At 44.8% G+C, this 14,898-nt stretch overlaps 1 protein-coding gene across 5 annotated transcripts in view; it reads right to left on the bottom strand.

Moving 5' to 3' along the window:
* The window catches only part of FYN (FYN proto-oncogene, Src family tyrosine kinase), a 130,558-nt gene that overhangs the window by 115,169 nt on the left and 491 nt on the right, over positions 1 to 14,898 (bottom strand). The gene's annotated exons all lie outside the window — the stretch shown is intronic.

The raw sequence follows: 14,898 nt of genomic DNA, 5'->3' as shown, positions 1-14,898 counted from the left end.
GCTTTGCCATGCCATCGCCTAGGTGCAAGGGCTAGAGAAATCAGCCAAGTCAATAAAGAAGGGAAAGAATGGGGAGTGTTAGCAGCCTTGAAGGAAAGAAAAAGCTGTCACAAGGATACAGGCTTTGCAAAAAGTAGCAGAGTATGCTACTAGCATAAGCAACATTGACAGGAATAACAGATAAGCTTTCAGGGGCTGTGCTTCCCATTTCTCTATGTTCCCTGAAGAGATGCTCTATATAAACAAAGCAAAAAAAAAAAACCTGGATGCTAGAAAGAGCTTTCCAAATACTGATATGAAGAAGAGAGCAGGTATACACATTGGAGATGCCCATTCCTGGAGCTCTCTGAGACAGGGTAAGTTATGAGGGGTCACAATGATCTGCATTCAGCATGAAGGCAGCAGCGACTTAAGATCCCTTAATATCCTTTCCCCATCCTAAGTTTCCAACATGCCATCCTCAGTAAAGCAAGATGCAGGAAAGCTTGCTTTGCACTCACCTGCCCTAATTTCAACATGCTCATGTGCTCTGTGGTTTAAGATGCAGCCTGAGTCAGTGCTGACTTAAATACATGTGTGTTATGGCAGTACTGGGTACAGACACCGAGAAGAGACAAGTGAGATACTTGGTGGAGATTATGGGCAGGTACCCCTCCCTCTTGAGCACCCATTGCTGCACACTGCCCATGCACATGCTCTGACAACAGACAGAAAGCTCTGCACATGTTTGTAAGTGAGCTGGTAATAAAGACAATTATTTGCCTCTCTGCCATACCTGTGCTTAGGAAAAATGATTTCCCTTACAGAAGCAGTAGGTTATTGGTAAAGCAGTACTAGCAATACTTTTGGGAGCAGCTCTTCATTCACCTTTGCAGTGAGCACAGCATGTCTCTTAAAAAGCAGTAGAGCAATTGCAGAGACAGGTTCTTGACTTTGCAGTAGCTGCGAAATGATCTGTTCTGGACGTGTACTAGCAGCCCACACAAACATGTAACACAGAAGAAATTATAAAAACAAATGACTGAATGCAGATTTCCTTCTTCTAGACTGTTACGCGTTCAGGTGAAAACAACCAGGAAGAAAATAACAGGTTTTGCCAGATGTGAGCTGTGAGCAGTCACTGCTTAGGGTGCTATCATCCCCCTTGCAGTGAGGGCAGGTTATCCCTGTCCACATCAGAGGTATACGCAGTTGTCAGGGCGCCCACACCACCAGATCAGTCTTGGAGCTCAAGGAGCTCTACTGCAGGAGGATGGACAACCCATTACCATTTTCATCAAGAGCAGGGCAAGCACTCTGCTCTGAGCTGGCTTCCAGCTCATGAGCAGCCTGTGAGGGGCAGGCACATTCTTTCATCACAGCCTGCTGTGTGCAACACCAGTGTAAAACCAGCACACAAAGTGTGGTGCAACTACAAAGGTCCGACTCAGAGCTCTGCAGAGAAGAGTGCTACTGCCTCCACCTTCACTGTGCCTCTAGCGGTTACCAAACTGAGCCACGATGATGTGATTTGTTCAGCCCTACTCCATGAGAACTACTCAATGAAACTACCACTGTAAAAGATAAAACAAGTTAGAGTTGGTAACAAAACTGACAAATCATCCCATGTTTAACAAGAGTCTCTAAAAACCACCAAGTTTCCCACCCAAACACAATTGCAGCAATAGTTTCCTTCCTTTGCCCCTACTCCTCCTTCCTTCCTCTTCCTTGGAAGCTGCATTTATTCTGAAGCCCAGTAAAAGCAGCATGCTCACAGGGCTGGATGAGAGGCACCTTTGCTGCTGTTGAAAATGCAGAACAAACAGGAAAGATCAGAAGTCTGATGCCTCCAGAGGAAAGGGCTGACCGTGGTCAAAACTGCCAGATTAAGAGACAGAGAGATAAACCTCAGTCTGAAAACTGAAAGGAAATGTTTTGCCTTTCCTCTGCGTCCTGTCCCAGCTCCCTCGTATGCTAAGCAACACCCATAATCATCACTGAAATCAGGCAGGGAAGCTCTGTAGGGGTCCAGGAAGACTTTCTGGAAGGAATGAAAGACAAATGAAACCTGACTTTTAAGGATATTAAAAATCCCTCTTCCTAGGAAGAAGAGATAGAAAGTTAGTTTGACATAGTCTGCCTATTAACCACATGAATTTAAACTTAGTAAGACATTATTTCTGGTTACACACAAGTCAACCAATTTTCTGACAGACTTCAGTAGGAACATTACTCAGACACAGATGCCTTCAATTCCCATCACTAAAATGCTGCAGCCGGCTGGTAGAACAAGCTGCTGAGGGTGCTGGGTTTGCCTACAAGGCAAAATGGTTATAGGCTTTTGAAACCCTTCACTGAGCATCACCAGCTGAAGCAGCTTGTGGTTTTGTCTGCTTGTGTTTAAAAAAATACATAACCCTTCACCTACTCTATAAAAGACTGACAAAGATGTCTGGTGACAAAAATTCTGCCTTTAAAAATTTTGTTTCTTCAGAAATAAGGGCCACTGCATTTAAAAAACAAGTTTGGGCCAATGAAGTTTTGCTTCCTACAGATGCATCCCTTCCCTGCCCCCGGCCCTCACCACCTGGCCCTCTGGGATCCCTCAGCCTTCTTTCTCATCTACTCTTTCCTTCCACATCTCCTGACATCCCAATGAAGAGAGAAAATTGCCTTGGCCAATCAAAGAAAACCTTTCTTTACCAAGAGAGTGGTGAGGTGCTGGAACAGATGCACATAGAGGTTGTGGATACCCTGTCCCTGGAGGTGTTCAGGACCAGGTTGGACAGGGCTCTGAGCAGCCTTCTCTAGTGTTAAATGTGGAGGTTGTTGGCCCTGCCTGAAGCAGAGGGGTTGGAGATTCATGATCTTTGAGGTCCCTTCCAACCCAAGCCATTCTGTGTACTGATTTGCTATGGCAGCACTTGATAGCCTGATATTCAAATGCTCCAAGCCCAAGAGCTCCTTGGGGAAGAGACCTCCTCTGCTTACCTGCCCCTCCTAAAACAACCACCTGTGAAGACAGCCTGCTGCTGCCCAAAAAACCTGCTCCAAGGAGTTAAAAGGCAATTCTGCAATATAAAGTCAACTGTAATGCGTGGTTTCACATTACAGCAAGAGGGATGGGAGACTGCAGGTTACAGTTCCTCACCAAATGTAAGGTAAGAAAAAAGTTTCAGGAAATGTGATAATTGGTTCCCAGGTGCTGAGAAGTAATTCTTGACAAGACTGACACTGGGAAATCACTACAAGAAAGAATCAGAGGAAGCAAAGAGCCAACTCAAAACAGCAGTCAAGATGTGATGCACTTAGAAGCAAAAACTATGAAGCCTCATTTCAAGTAGAGAGCCACTACAAGTTTGTCAGAGAATAACGTTCTGAGATGGTGGGGAAAAAAATAAATACTTTGACTCATATCTGTAGCATAGAAGGAACATTTCTGACATTTTTGTTCATACGCATTGCACGCAGTCAGCAAGTATACTTCACCAGCCCAAGGTTGGCTGTTCTGGAAGAAGTGCACAACTTGAGAAAGGTGTGGCACTGGGAAGGAGGGAGTCTGGAGAATTTGTCTGCTAGGGCAGTGCTGACATCACTATAACAATTGCAAAACAGAGGAGAGAAAGCAGTTTTAAATTACTTATTCCTTCTAAACAGTGCATCGGGATGGCCTCAAGTGCCTCATATGAGAAACACACCAGCTCTTGCCACTCCTTTTATAGAGACCTTTGCTTTGGCTTATTTATTTTTTTAATCTTTTTTCCAAAGAGATGAAAAATGTATACAAAGAAGCCACTGTATTGTTTGGAAACATCTGCCAACAAAAGAACAAGACTAGGAATTAATTAACAATAATTAATTAACAATAATTAACAAAAGAAAAAGACTAGGAATATCTTTAGGATCAGCCTCTTTTACACCAGTTGGCATACCAGCAATTTCCCAACAGCATACATTAGCCGCAGATCAACTCTAACAACTCATCTTGCAGACAGTGCAGTGAAAATGCATATATCAGGTATATATGAACAATACCTGAGTCACACTGGGTAAACCTAGCTCCAACGTGATTTGAATATCTCAGACTTAATTGCAAGGTGTTAACACAAGTACAAACACATTTACTCCACAGGAAAGGATCCTCAATTGCAGCTCCCCCCACCCATCAGCTGCCCCTGAGCCATGTTCCCTGCAGCATTCCCAGCTACAACCTTGGGAAGTTCCCAGCTCCAGCCTGTCCTCCCTCTTCTCCAAAGCCACTGAAATATTCAGTAGGGTTGGTAGCACTAGGTTCCAGGCCTGCCGTCACCCAAATGAGCGTTTGGGGACAAGATGTAGGAGACTGAATGTGCTGGTGTTATCTAGAGGAGGTATTAACCTCCCATGCTTGGTGCTGTTTCCCTATCTCTGAGAGTCTCTACCAAAATAGTATAATTTATACTCATCAAAGAGGGACATCTTGTGACTTCTCCAGTTTGCTATCAATATCCTAAATTATTTTGCATAACCCATTTAAACAAATATTAGCTACAAGCTGATATACGTCCCCCTCATCTTCCCACTGAAACTATTTTACTCAAGCTGCCACTGAACACCAGAAAGCTCCTGAGCTTTTCATGTGAATTAAGTCAAAATTGGAACAAAAATCTGAAATTCCTTAAACTCTCAGCATCACCCCCACGGGAGCTTTACATATGGCACAAAGCTGCCCTAATTTCTAACTGAAAGCGAGCAAATAAACATAAGTGGCTTTTCATTTCTGGAAGGAGCAGACACCTTCCAGAGACAGCCAGCCCCACCTGAGCAGCCACCGAGGTCACAAAGCCATCCTTCAGTACTGCCCATGGGAGCTAGTTATTAAAGCCAACAGGCAAAACTTTGCATTTCACCACATCAAGAAGGACCAGTTTGGTAGTGAGCCTCACTTTGATGTGTGGCTATCTCATGCTGTTACTCTGCTGCACAAGGATGTCCAGTTATCCTGAACGAGCAATTGCAAGTAAAGTTCATTTCCGTACCAAAAAGGGCTTCTTAGTCACCTCTGAGTTCTATTCAGTGTAACCTATAGTGACAAGTGTACAGGCTGAAAACATACTACTAATTCTCTGAGGCGGGGCAAAAAATAGTCTGCCTTTTTATTTCTTAATTGCTGTGAGTATAAGCAGTTTTGTGGCATTGAGATCAGAGCATTCTGAGCAACTATTAGCTCAAGGATAAACAGCATTTTGGTGTGGGAGAACAGGCGATCTGAGGAAAGGAAGGTGAGTGACAGGGAAGACTGAGGTAAACAGGCACAGGAACAGATTGCTGTAAGCAAGTAAAGAAAAAAAAAACCTTCAAAAAAGAATCACAGAACAGTTTGGGTAGGAAGGGGCCTCAGAGCCCAACCAGCTCCAATTCCCTGCTGTAGCAGGGCTGCCACCCCCCACCTCAGCTGCCCAGGGCCCCCTCCAACCTGACCTTGAGCGCCTCCAGGGATGGGCACCACAGCTTCTCCAAGCAGCTTGTGCCAGTGCCTCACTGCTAGTAAGAAATTCCACCTAATTTCTAACGTAAATTTCCCCTCTTTTAGTTTACCACCATTCTCCCTTGTCCTATCACTACACGTCCCTTTGTAAAAAGCCTTTTCTGTAGGCCTCTTTAGGTACTGGAAGGCCGCTGTAAGAGCTTCCCAGAGCCTTCTCTTCTCCAGACTGAACAAGCCCAGCTCCCTCAGCCTGTCTTCATAGGACAGGTGCTCCAACCCTCTGATCACCTCTGTGGCCTTCCTCTGGACTTCCTCTAATAAGTCCATGTCTTATGTGGGGGGCTCAACTGCCACAGTCAGTGCTACGGCGCTAGCAAGAATACCCAAAGGAAAATCACAGCAATGGCAACAGCAAGAATAGAAATGGAGACCTTGAAAGAAGTTCCACGATGGAGAAAAATATTAAAGAAAAACAAAAATAAATCTGACAATTTCCCTCTCTTGTCCACCTTCCCAGCTCACACTTCACTACTGCCGATTCCTTTTGCACTTGCTGGGTTTTTATGACTTCTTTTCCAGTTGTCTCAGGATACTGGGCAGTTCCACAAGGCTCAGCAAGCATTCAGCCCTCCTCTCTCTCACTACTCAGTCCCAGCTGGGAGCAGCAGTCACTGTTCCTCCACTCCTCTATCAGCAGGCCATAAACTGAAGTCGCCACAGCTTTTAGAAAAGTTCACGCCTTCAGCTGCTGTTGTACACTGTGGTATGAGGAAAACTGAGCTAAGTGATGTGAGCCACACACACCTTGAAGAAACAGCAACTGTAGGACAAATCCCATGCACATGAGTTTGGTAGTAGTCATGGGTTTCACTGATATTCCAACTGCTCTACCTTTTTTTTTTTTTTTCTCCCCTCAAAGTAAATGCACATTTAAGTACATTAAGATGAAACCTTCAAAAAGCACAGACCCTGGTTAGTGACAGGTTCTTCAGTCACCAGTAACAGCACAACAAGCAATGCTCAGGTCCCAAGAGCCCAGTGGGAAAAAAGCTCTTCTGAGTGTACCACAATCTTAAGCAGGAGTGATTGGGCCCCAGCTCTCACGAGGCTTGTTCGGGTGGCACATCTGCTCATCTAGGACTCATATTTGTTACTGAACATTAAATCAGGTAGCTTGGCTAATAGGTAAGGTACTGCCAGGAAAAAACAAGCCACAAATACACATATTGTTTACAATGCATTTTCCTTGCTGCTTTACTAAAACAATCGCTATGATACCATCTCATTGCTTCAGGTTATACTGTTGCATGCAGCGTGAAAGTCTGGTGCAAAACCTCACTACAGGGAAATGGAAAACATTACAGTCCTGAGTATGTAAACACTGGTTGGGTTATCTGCTTCATTTCACTTGAGCAAAGCCCTGTCTTGGTTCCAGCTTCCTCTGAGGTGAAAAGAAGCCTACAAGCACTAGTTATATGTCTCCCCTGCAAGGGAGACGTGACAGCAGCTGAAAATTTGGCTCAGAATAAGCCATGTAGTTCACCAGCAGGTGGAAGCAGTAGTTATTCCCCTGTATATAGCAGTTCTGAGATCTCATCTGGAGTGCTCAATCTAGTTTCAGTATGCTGGGAAGAGAAAGGTTGACATACTGCAAGTCCAGCAGATAGCAACCAGGATCCTGCATCACTTGATGTACAAGAAGAAGAGATGGAGAGAATTATGTGCAGTTTGAAAAAGGAAGACTGTAGGATGGGGAGCACCTCCCTGCAGACAGCTGGTAGGGGGAACAGGAGAAGTAGCTGGAAAAGTGCAGCAGAATCAAATGGCAGTGAGGGAGGGGATAGTAAGGAAAGTGACATTCATCATGAGGGATCAGGGATCACATACTTGAACACGTTGGCCAGGGGTTGTGAGATCCCCATCCTGGGAAGCACCCAAAATCCAACTGTGTGAGGCCCCAGCTTCTACATAAGGTCCAGCTTTGAGGTTAGCCCTGTTCTGTGAAGGGAGATGATTTCCAGAAATCCCCTCAAGCCTCAGTTCTTTCGTGATTAAATTTTTAAAGGAAGACTAGCTCTTCTCAGATAAGCTAGAAGGACTATTAAAAAGTAGTTTTAAAAGAGAAGTCTGTTAGCTCTAGAGAGAACTCAGATACAGAGTAGAAACTGTTACAGTACGATTGCAAGAAGAAAAAAATATCATTAAAAAAAGTAATTCTAGGTGATTGTATGTTCAGTGTGTAAGAGTCCAAAGCTACATACTTGTCATGATGTACACAGCTTAGCAAGTTCCCACATCAACAATCATGAAGTAAATCTACATGGTGTGGTTTGACTAACACATTCAAGATATTTTCTCAGAAGTTATAACTCAGTGGCAACACACTGCCAATTAAGGAAAAAAAGTATTATTGCAGCTTAGGACCACTACCTTATTAGCAAATACAGGCATTATTTCACTTGTAGAGTTGTTTTTACCTGAATTCTCTCAAGATCTGTGATATTTCTCTTTTGTTAACACTTTCTTCCAACAGACAGTTCAATGTAATATTTCTCTTTTGGAAGAAGGTGTTAACATCTAAGAAATCCACAGAAATGTACCAACACTTCAAAATTAAATCTGAGACAGCAAGCATTCTAAATCAGGTTATTTTGAAAAGTCCTCATTCATAAGGTGAGGACTCCCACATCACTCTGCCACTCTGATGGCAGTATGATTGGAATGGCTAGTCCAGACATTCTTACAAGAAAAACCAAACCCACAAAAAAAACACACACAAAAAACCCCACACTCAATCAACACAAAATACAACAAAACCCAAAAACCTTCCCTGAAAACAACCACTGCTTACAATTGCAGCACCGTGTCATTTTAAAGCTTGTGGGCAGCTGTTATAGATGGAGCTCCCTAGGAATACAACCTCTCTTCTTCAGTGGGGCACGTAACATATAAAAAAAGAACAGAGTTAGAAGTAATTTTTTAAAAAGCTAGCCTGGATAGTCTTTCATGCTGGGAAAGTTAACATTTATCCACTAATACACTATTCCAGGTCACGTCTCTACTTTTCTGATGTTCAAAAAGGTAAAGTGCAGCCTCTCTAGCCCAAGAGCGTGCTGTGCAGACACACTGACCGTAAGTACCAGTGAATCTCTGCCCTGGATATGGAGCAGGCATGTCAGAATGATTCTCCTCCTGGACTGCTGGGGATACCCCAACTCAACCCAATGAGAAATTCTGTTCATCACGGCACAGTGCTGAGGAGGTGCATCCAACCTGACCCAAGGACACACAAAGAAAGCGATGCTTTTCTGATCCACCCTCCACATTTAGCTCCAGATAATTCTCAGCACCGTCCTGTTGTGCCACATCGACTCCAAAAGGACAACCACTGCTTTTAACAAGGCACACATGGCAAATCATTAGAGTTGACCACAAAAACAAACTTTGCCAGCTTGTTTAACATCGACAGTCACACAGCCAGCTTCATACAGCAGAATTAATTCTTTTGCATGGGAGAGAAAAACAAACAAAACAAAAAAGCCCAAACCAACAGACAAACAGCAACAAAATCCCAACCAGCCTAACCTTACAACAGTCCAAATTAACACTTGCTGAATACACGCCAGAGCAAAGACAAGGTCACCTCACCCTTGAAGAAATCACTGAATCACACTGGAAGCCCACAACTGAAAAAAGCCTGGAGAAGAAAAAATGGCTTTTAACCTTTTACAGGAGCGGCAGCAAATTGCTCTGAATATCAAACATCAGGCAGCGCAAACCCATCAATGCTGTCGCTGTTCCACCTACAATGACTGAGCAGAAGGAAGAGGTACACAGCCTTCTTATGCACTTTGTCCCCAGCCTTATTTGTTCAATTTTGGCAACCCTGCTTGAACATTAGGACAACAAGTTCTGCAGTTTTTAAGCATGTCAGTAACGCTGCCCTAAGCAAGAAAACGGTCCGTGCTTGTCTCATACCACTCCCAATAAACACAATGTAATTTTTGACCTTGGGATGTGAAAGACATTTCCTTCACAATGTTGCACCGTTTAGCAACATTTGAGGTCGTTGCATTTCCTACAAAAGAGAAACTTTTAGTGAGTTGGACAACAAGAAACCAAAGCCAAGGCTATGCACGTTCTTGAGAGTATACAGACTATGACATTGAGAGTTAAACCTAGTTCTTCAATTTGCAGCTTCACTACACTGACCTTATGTGAATTACAGGCTGATGAGAAAAATCAAAACCCAGTTTCCCCTTACTGGTCCCAGAGTATCAGGTCTTGTGAACAGAAGGTCACCAATCATTCAAAGACACCTGGAGAATATAATGCTTGGAATAAAAGGACTGCATATTCAGCTGAAGCTCTATGTGAAAATTATGAATGGTACCAGAGAGTGGGCAATTGAAAGGATTGTTTAGTCTTATCCCAGCCTAAGGAGTAGAATCAGCAAAATGAATTTGAAAACAAGACCTCTCTTACAGAAATCACTAATTCTAGAGCTGCCTGGAATGACAACGAGTAACATTTTTTTCATCTATCACACACTTCACATCCAGACTCCAGGAAGAACTGTAGGAGTTTTCATTTACTTTCTAGGAAGGCAGAGAGGTGACAGAAATGGCATTTTTGCTGATCTGTAGAGAAAAAAGCTGGGGGAGGTCTAAGAACCATGCAAGAAGTCATTATCTTCTCCATTAAAGAAAGCCATACAAAAACACCATTAACCTCACCACCAAAAATAAATACAGATCATTTTATATATAGTTTAAGACATAAAAGCCCAAGATTCGACTCAGAAAATAGAGGTTTTCATTCCAAGATGTACAGCAGCACTTTTCCTGGAAAAATGCATCGCTGCTTTCTAGCAAGAAGCTTCCCATTAAGAAAAACCCAGTCACAGTAACAAATAAATACTCCTCATTTTAAAGGGGACAGAGCTGCTTTCTCTTAGCCCTGCTTCCCTCCCTGGGGCAAAGCAGCTGGTTGTAGGATTCACCTGCAAACAGGGCTATCATCTGGTCTACTCTGAGGCATAAAGTATGGAATGAAGTTCATAGAATCATAGAATGGCCTGGATTGAAAAGGACCACAATGATCATCTAGTTTCAACCACCTTGCCAAGTGCAGGGTCGCCAACCACTAGACCAGGCTGCCCAGAGCCACATCCAGCCTTGATTAGTTATCCTAGAGGAAGAAAAAAGAAAAAATATAGTACCTATATGAGGAAGTGATAGAAATCCAGAAGTTTAAAAGTAGCAGGCAAGCTTCTGCTGTATTTTTATTTTTGCAGTTAAGGCAGGCCTGAGAGTCGCAGGATGTTGGTTGATACAGAGATAGCTACGGCTCTCGCTGAGGCAAACATGAAAGTTTGCATAAGAGCGATGAGAGGTTCTGTGAGTGCGTCTGTGGGCTGGGGGCTGCTCACCACTACCAGAAACCAAGATAAGGGACGGCACGATGGTCCAAAGTCATGCCAGGAAGACTTCCCTGCTGCTTCTTTTCTAAGTACTACAGCTGCAAGTCAAAGATCAAAGTCACACAAAGTGTTCTTCCACACACAGGCTGCTCTGCAGGAAGGGGGGTTGCAAGGTCTCCACAAACACATTCAATGGGCTTTGAATGAATGTTGAAGCCTCAACAGCTGTTTTTTAAAAAGTCAACAACCAAAATAATAGAAGGATACTGGGAACCACCAGACACAGTCATTACCATTCAGTCATGAGACTTCTCACAAAGCAGAAAAGTTGTGTGTGTGTGTTTTTTTTTCCTAAGGGTATTAATATTATTTTTCACTGTCATACCCTGCTTAACTTCTCTGCTTAGTACCTACCAAAATAATGCCCAACAACGTGAGCACTAACTGGCAATAATACTTTCAATCCTATACTACACCAAAAAAGCCACAGAAATAAAGTGATCAAAATATATACACAGAGGGGCAACCTCCTGTGCTCCCACCAAATCACTGTCATATCAAGCTGCTTTGTGTAGCTCATTACGTGACACTGTGTTGAAATGTGGAGAACACCAACTCGTTTGTGCTAATCCAGGCTACTGGCTTACTCAAGTAGGATTTATTACTCACAGATGCTCTACAAAATTACAGTGTAGAACAACGAGAAACCTCCACAGGCACAAGACTTCCTGGAATTGGCAGAGGCTGAGCTAGAAAGCCTGTGGTAACCTCTCACCGCATCGCAGAAGAACTATTCAGGTTGGAATGCCTTTGGCATCAAAAGGAAGATGCGTTTTGGGAAGCCCGATGAGTTTAAGATTCCCTTTCTGTCACCTCTTCTGCTGAAAAGCTTTCTACATTCAAGCCATCCGATTGAATTCGGCCAGTATGCAAGGCTAGCTTTCGGACGGCTTTTTCTGGTGAAAAATATTCACACAGATGCATGGTATAGGAAGAGCAGAGCTGATGAGGAAAAGTCTGACAATCATCTTTTGCAAGGATATTTAGTTCTATCAACATCTAAAAGCTCCATAATTGTTAATCTTTTATACTTAACTGGAATCTTCAATAAAAAGTCAAATTGTCACAGGTTTATTTTACCTCAAGTATATCCCCATACTTGTCGTAAGCCTTTATTTCAGATTCCATATACTTAGAGTTGTAAGCCTTTATTTCAACTCCAGTCGGAAGCAAGACACAGTGACATGTTTTTGGTTGACTGGAAGTCATTTTATTTCTTCATTTCCTTCAGTGAAAGTAATGGTATTGTTGGCTTTTGTCCCTACTCCAAGTGAAGGAAAGTTCTGAAGATTCTGTATAAGATGTAATTGTTTTCCCACAGCCAATAGTAGGGAGAACAACGGGGCACTTCTCCTCAGCTGCAGATCTCTGTGAGGCCAAGTTGATCTCTGGCACCATGGCCTGGGAACATCTCCCAAAGATGGACTCAGCTTTATCCCTCTCAGACCGAGGGCCCGCTTCCCTCTAGGAGCCAGGGGCATTTCTCAGAGGAACTCAAACAAACTCCTGTTCTGTTTGTGGTGGCCTGGACGGCACCTCCTCAGCACAGAGGTGTGAGCACAATGCTCGGCACTGCAGAGCCAGCACCTACGTTCCTTGCACAGGGCTTGCAAACACCCTTGCAGTGCAGCTCATGATGCTCCACGCTGAAGCACATGAATCCTTTTGTGGATTTCACTCAAAGTGAATTGCTGACTTGCACTATACAGATCTGTAGGCCTTTTGTCACCAAAGGAGTCTCTAATTGCCAGATTTCAATGAGACTGCTCGGGTGAATTAGATTTGTCTGGTGGAAGTCCTGTCTGGGGAGTAATGGGTTGAAATTACTTGTGAGGAGACTTGCATGGGAGCTGCAGGGGTAGGAAGGGGGTAAAGAGTCATTCATTTTCTTCCTCTGGAACACAGCCACTTTGCCAACACACACTGTCAAGGCAGACCTGCCCATAGAGCAAATTACAAAGCATTGGCCATGTCAGAAATGAACTCCATCATCATACATTCAAATATCATCCAGACTGACTCCAGCAGATCTGTACCATACAAGTTTGGATCAAATATTAACATCCACTTGAGAGAGAGCATGTGAATAAGGGAAAACACAAGCGCGCAGCACCTTCTCTCCCTCTGCTAATGGGAAGGCAGCAAAGTAAGCATTACCGGCTAAGTAGCAGAAGGAGGCATCAAAGGGCAAACTACTCCAAGTATTCTTCAATGTAACCAAATATATGATACTGTAGATACATCAGATCACGCTGTTACATTGTCGTGGAGGCAGGGGACAGTTTTCACCAGCCTCACCACAATTTTATCACACCAGAAATCCACCTCAGACTATCTTATCTCTGGGTGGGTATATTTAGTTAAGCAGCTATTCAGAATTGTACCCGTGGATTTTTAGATAGTGTTATTCAGGCAAATCCTGTAGCACCTCAGAGTTACATTGCTCCTCAGCAATGCCTTACTTTACTCACACAAAACAGAAATTTGCGAATGGGGCCCAAACTTTTAAAGATACTTAAAATAAAAATAGTTAGCAAGCAACTTTTCTGTGCCACCTTCATCATTTCTGCCTTACACTGAGGACCACATCCACACACCAAAGTTGTTTATCACTCACTGGAGACAGGTATTTAGCCCTCATCAAAACAACTTCAAGAGAAGCATGCCCAGGGCTTTGCACTGAACTGACATTTCATGCCACTACACCTTCTGCCAGCAGGTAGCTGGAACAACGTGCCTGAAGCATAAACCACAAAACACCAAAGCCAGCAGCTTACCATTAGACAGCCTCAGCTGGGAAATTCTTACTTTTGCCAAAGATGAGCCACTCAGATGAGGCGCCCAGCTATTAGAGGTGGAAAAGAAGCAGGCCTGCAGGCAAACCCTATAAGAATCATCCAAAAGTTTCAACAAAGGAAAGGAAGTCTGCCATCTACTACCAGCAGCATACAGATCCTGAAGGAATCACTATAACTTTCATCAGTTTCAGCTTGGTGAAGAAAAAACGGATCACGAAGTCCCTCTCACTTCCCTGAGATTCTTAAGAAACCGCAAAAAAAGCCACAGACCTGCTGACATTCATTGCATGTTGCCAGTCACCTGAGCACAGACAGCAGCATGCTGACTGCTGTCACTGGGGGGCCAAGGGAACCTTCTTCCATTATAGGGACACAGACCAAATGCTCAATCTGAAATGCGGCTTCCCACCTCACACGGTTCCCCACTGGACCAAGCTATGGTTGAAGTCGCTATCACCAAACAGCAGGTACGCTTCCTTCTTCTCTCCCCGCTCCGATATTTTTCTCTTGGCTCCCTTTGTTCACTCCAGAACTTTGCCTGACGCCTGTCACACGGCGAGGGAGTGGCGGGCAGCACGCAGCCACCAGCTGGGCCCGGGTGAGGCCAGCGGGAGCCGCAGGACGAGCGCAGGGCTGGACACGAAGCCACGCACGGCTCCCGCTCCCGTTTGCCTGCGCCGGGTCTGGAGCCAGCAACGTCCCTACGCCTGGCTGCTTGGGGAGATGAGACAGCGAGAACGTTTCCTCTACGATATATAAACAGGCAGATCCTCACCTTTTTTCTTTTCTTTTTTTTTCTTTTTTTTTTTTTTTTTCTTCCCCTCTCTGAGCTGCGGTCACCGGCGGAAAGGATATCAGGGGAAAAAAACACCCGGCCGCGAAGCGCTCGTAGGGAGGAGACGGTGGAAGCGCTACAGGGCAGCGGCGGGGCTGCAGCGAGGCGGGATGCGGGAGCCGCGCAGGGAGGAGCACGGCACGGTCCCGCAGGCACCGGGATGCCTTCCGCGCGCCCGCTCCGCTCCCGCCACTCGCACCGCGGCCGCGCGACGGGCGGAGGACGGCGGGGGCGGCTGCTGTCCTCCTCCGGCACCGCCTCACCGCCGCCCCCCGCGCCGGGCCCGGCAGCGGCAGGAGCACGGCGGATCTCCGCGCTCCCGGTGCCGGGGTGGGGG

The sequence above is a fragment of the Meleagris gallopavo genome, chromosome 2 (assembly GCF_905368555.1).
Source record: "Meleagris gallopavo chromosome 2, MGAL_WU_HG_1.1, whole genome shotgun sequence".
NCBI lineage: Eukaryota > Metazoa > Chordata > Aves > Galliformes > Phasianidae > Meleagris > Meleagris gallopavo.
This window is presented reverse-complemented; position numbering and strand designations above follow the sequence as displayed.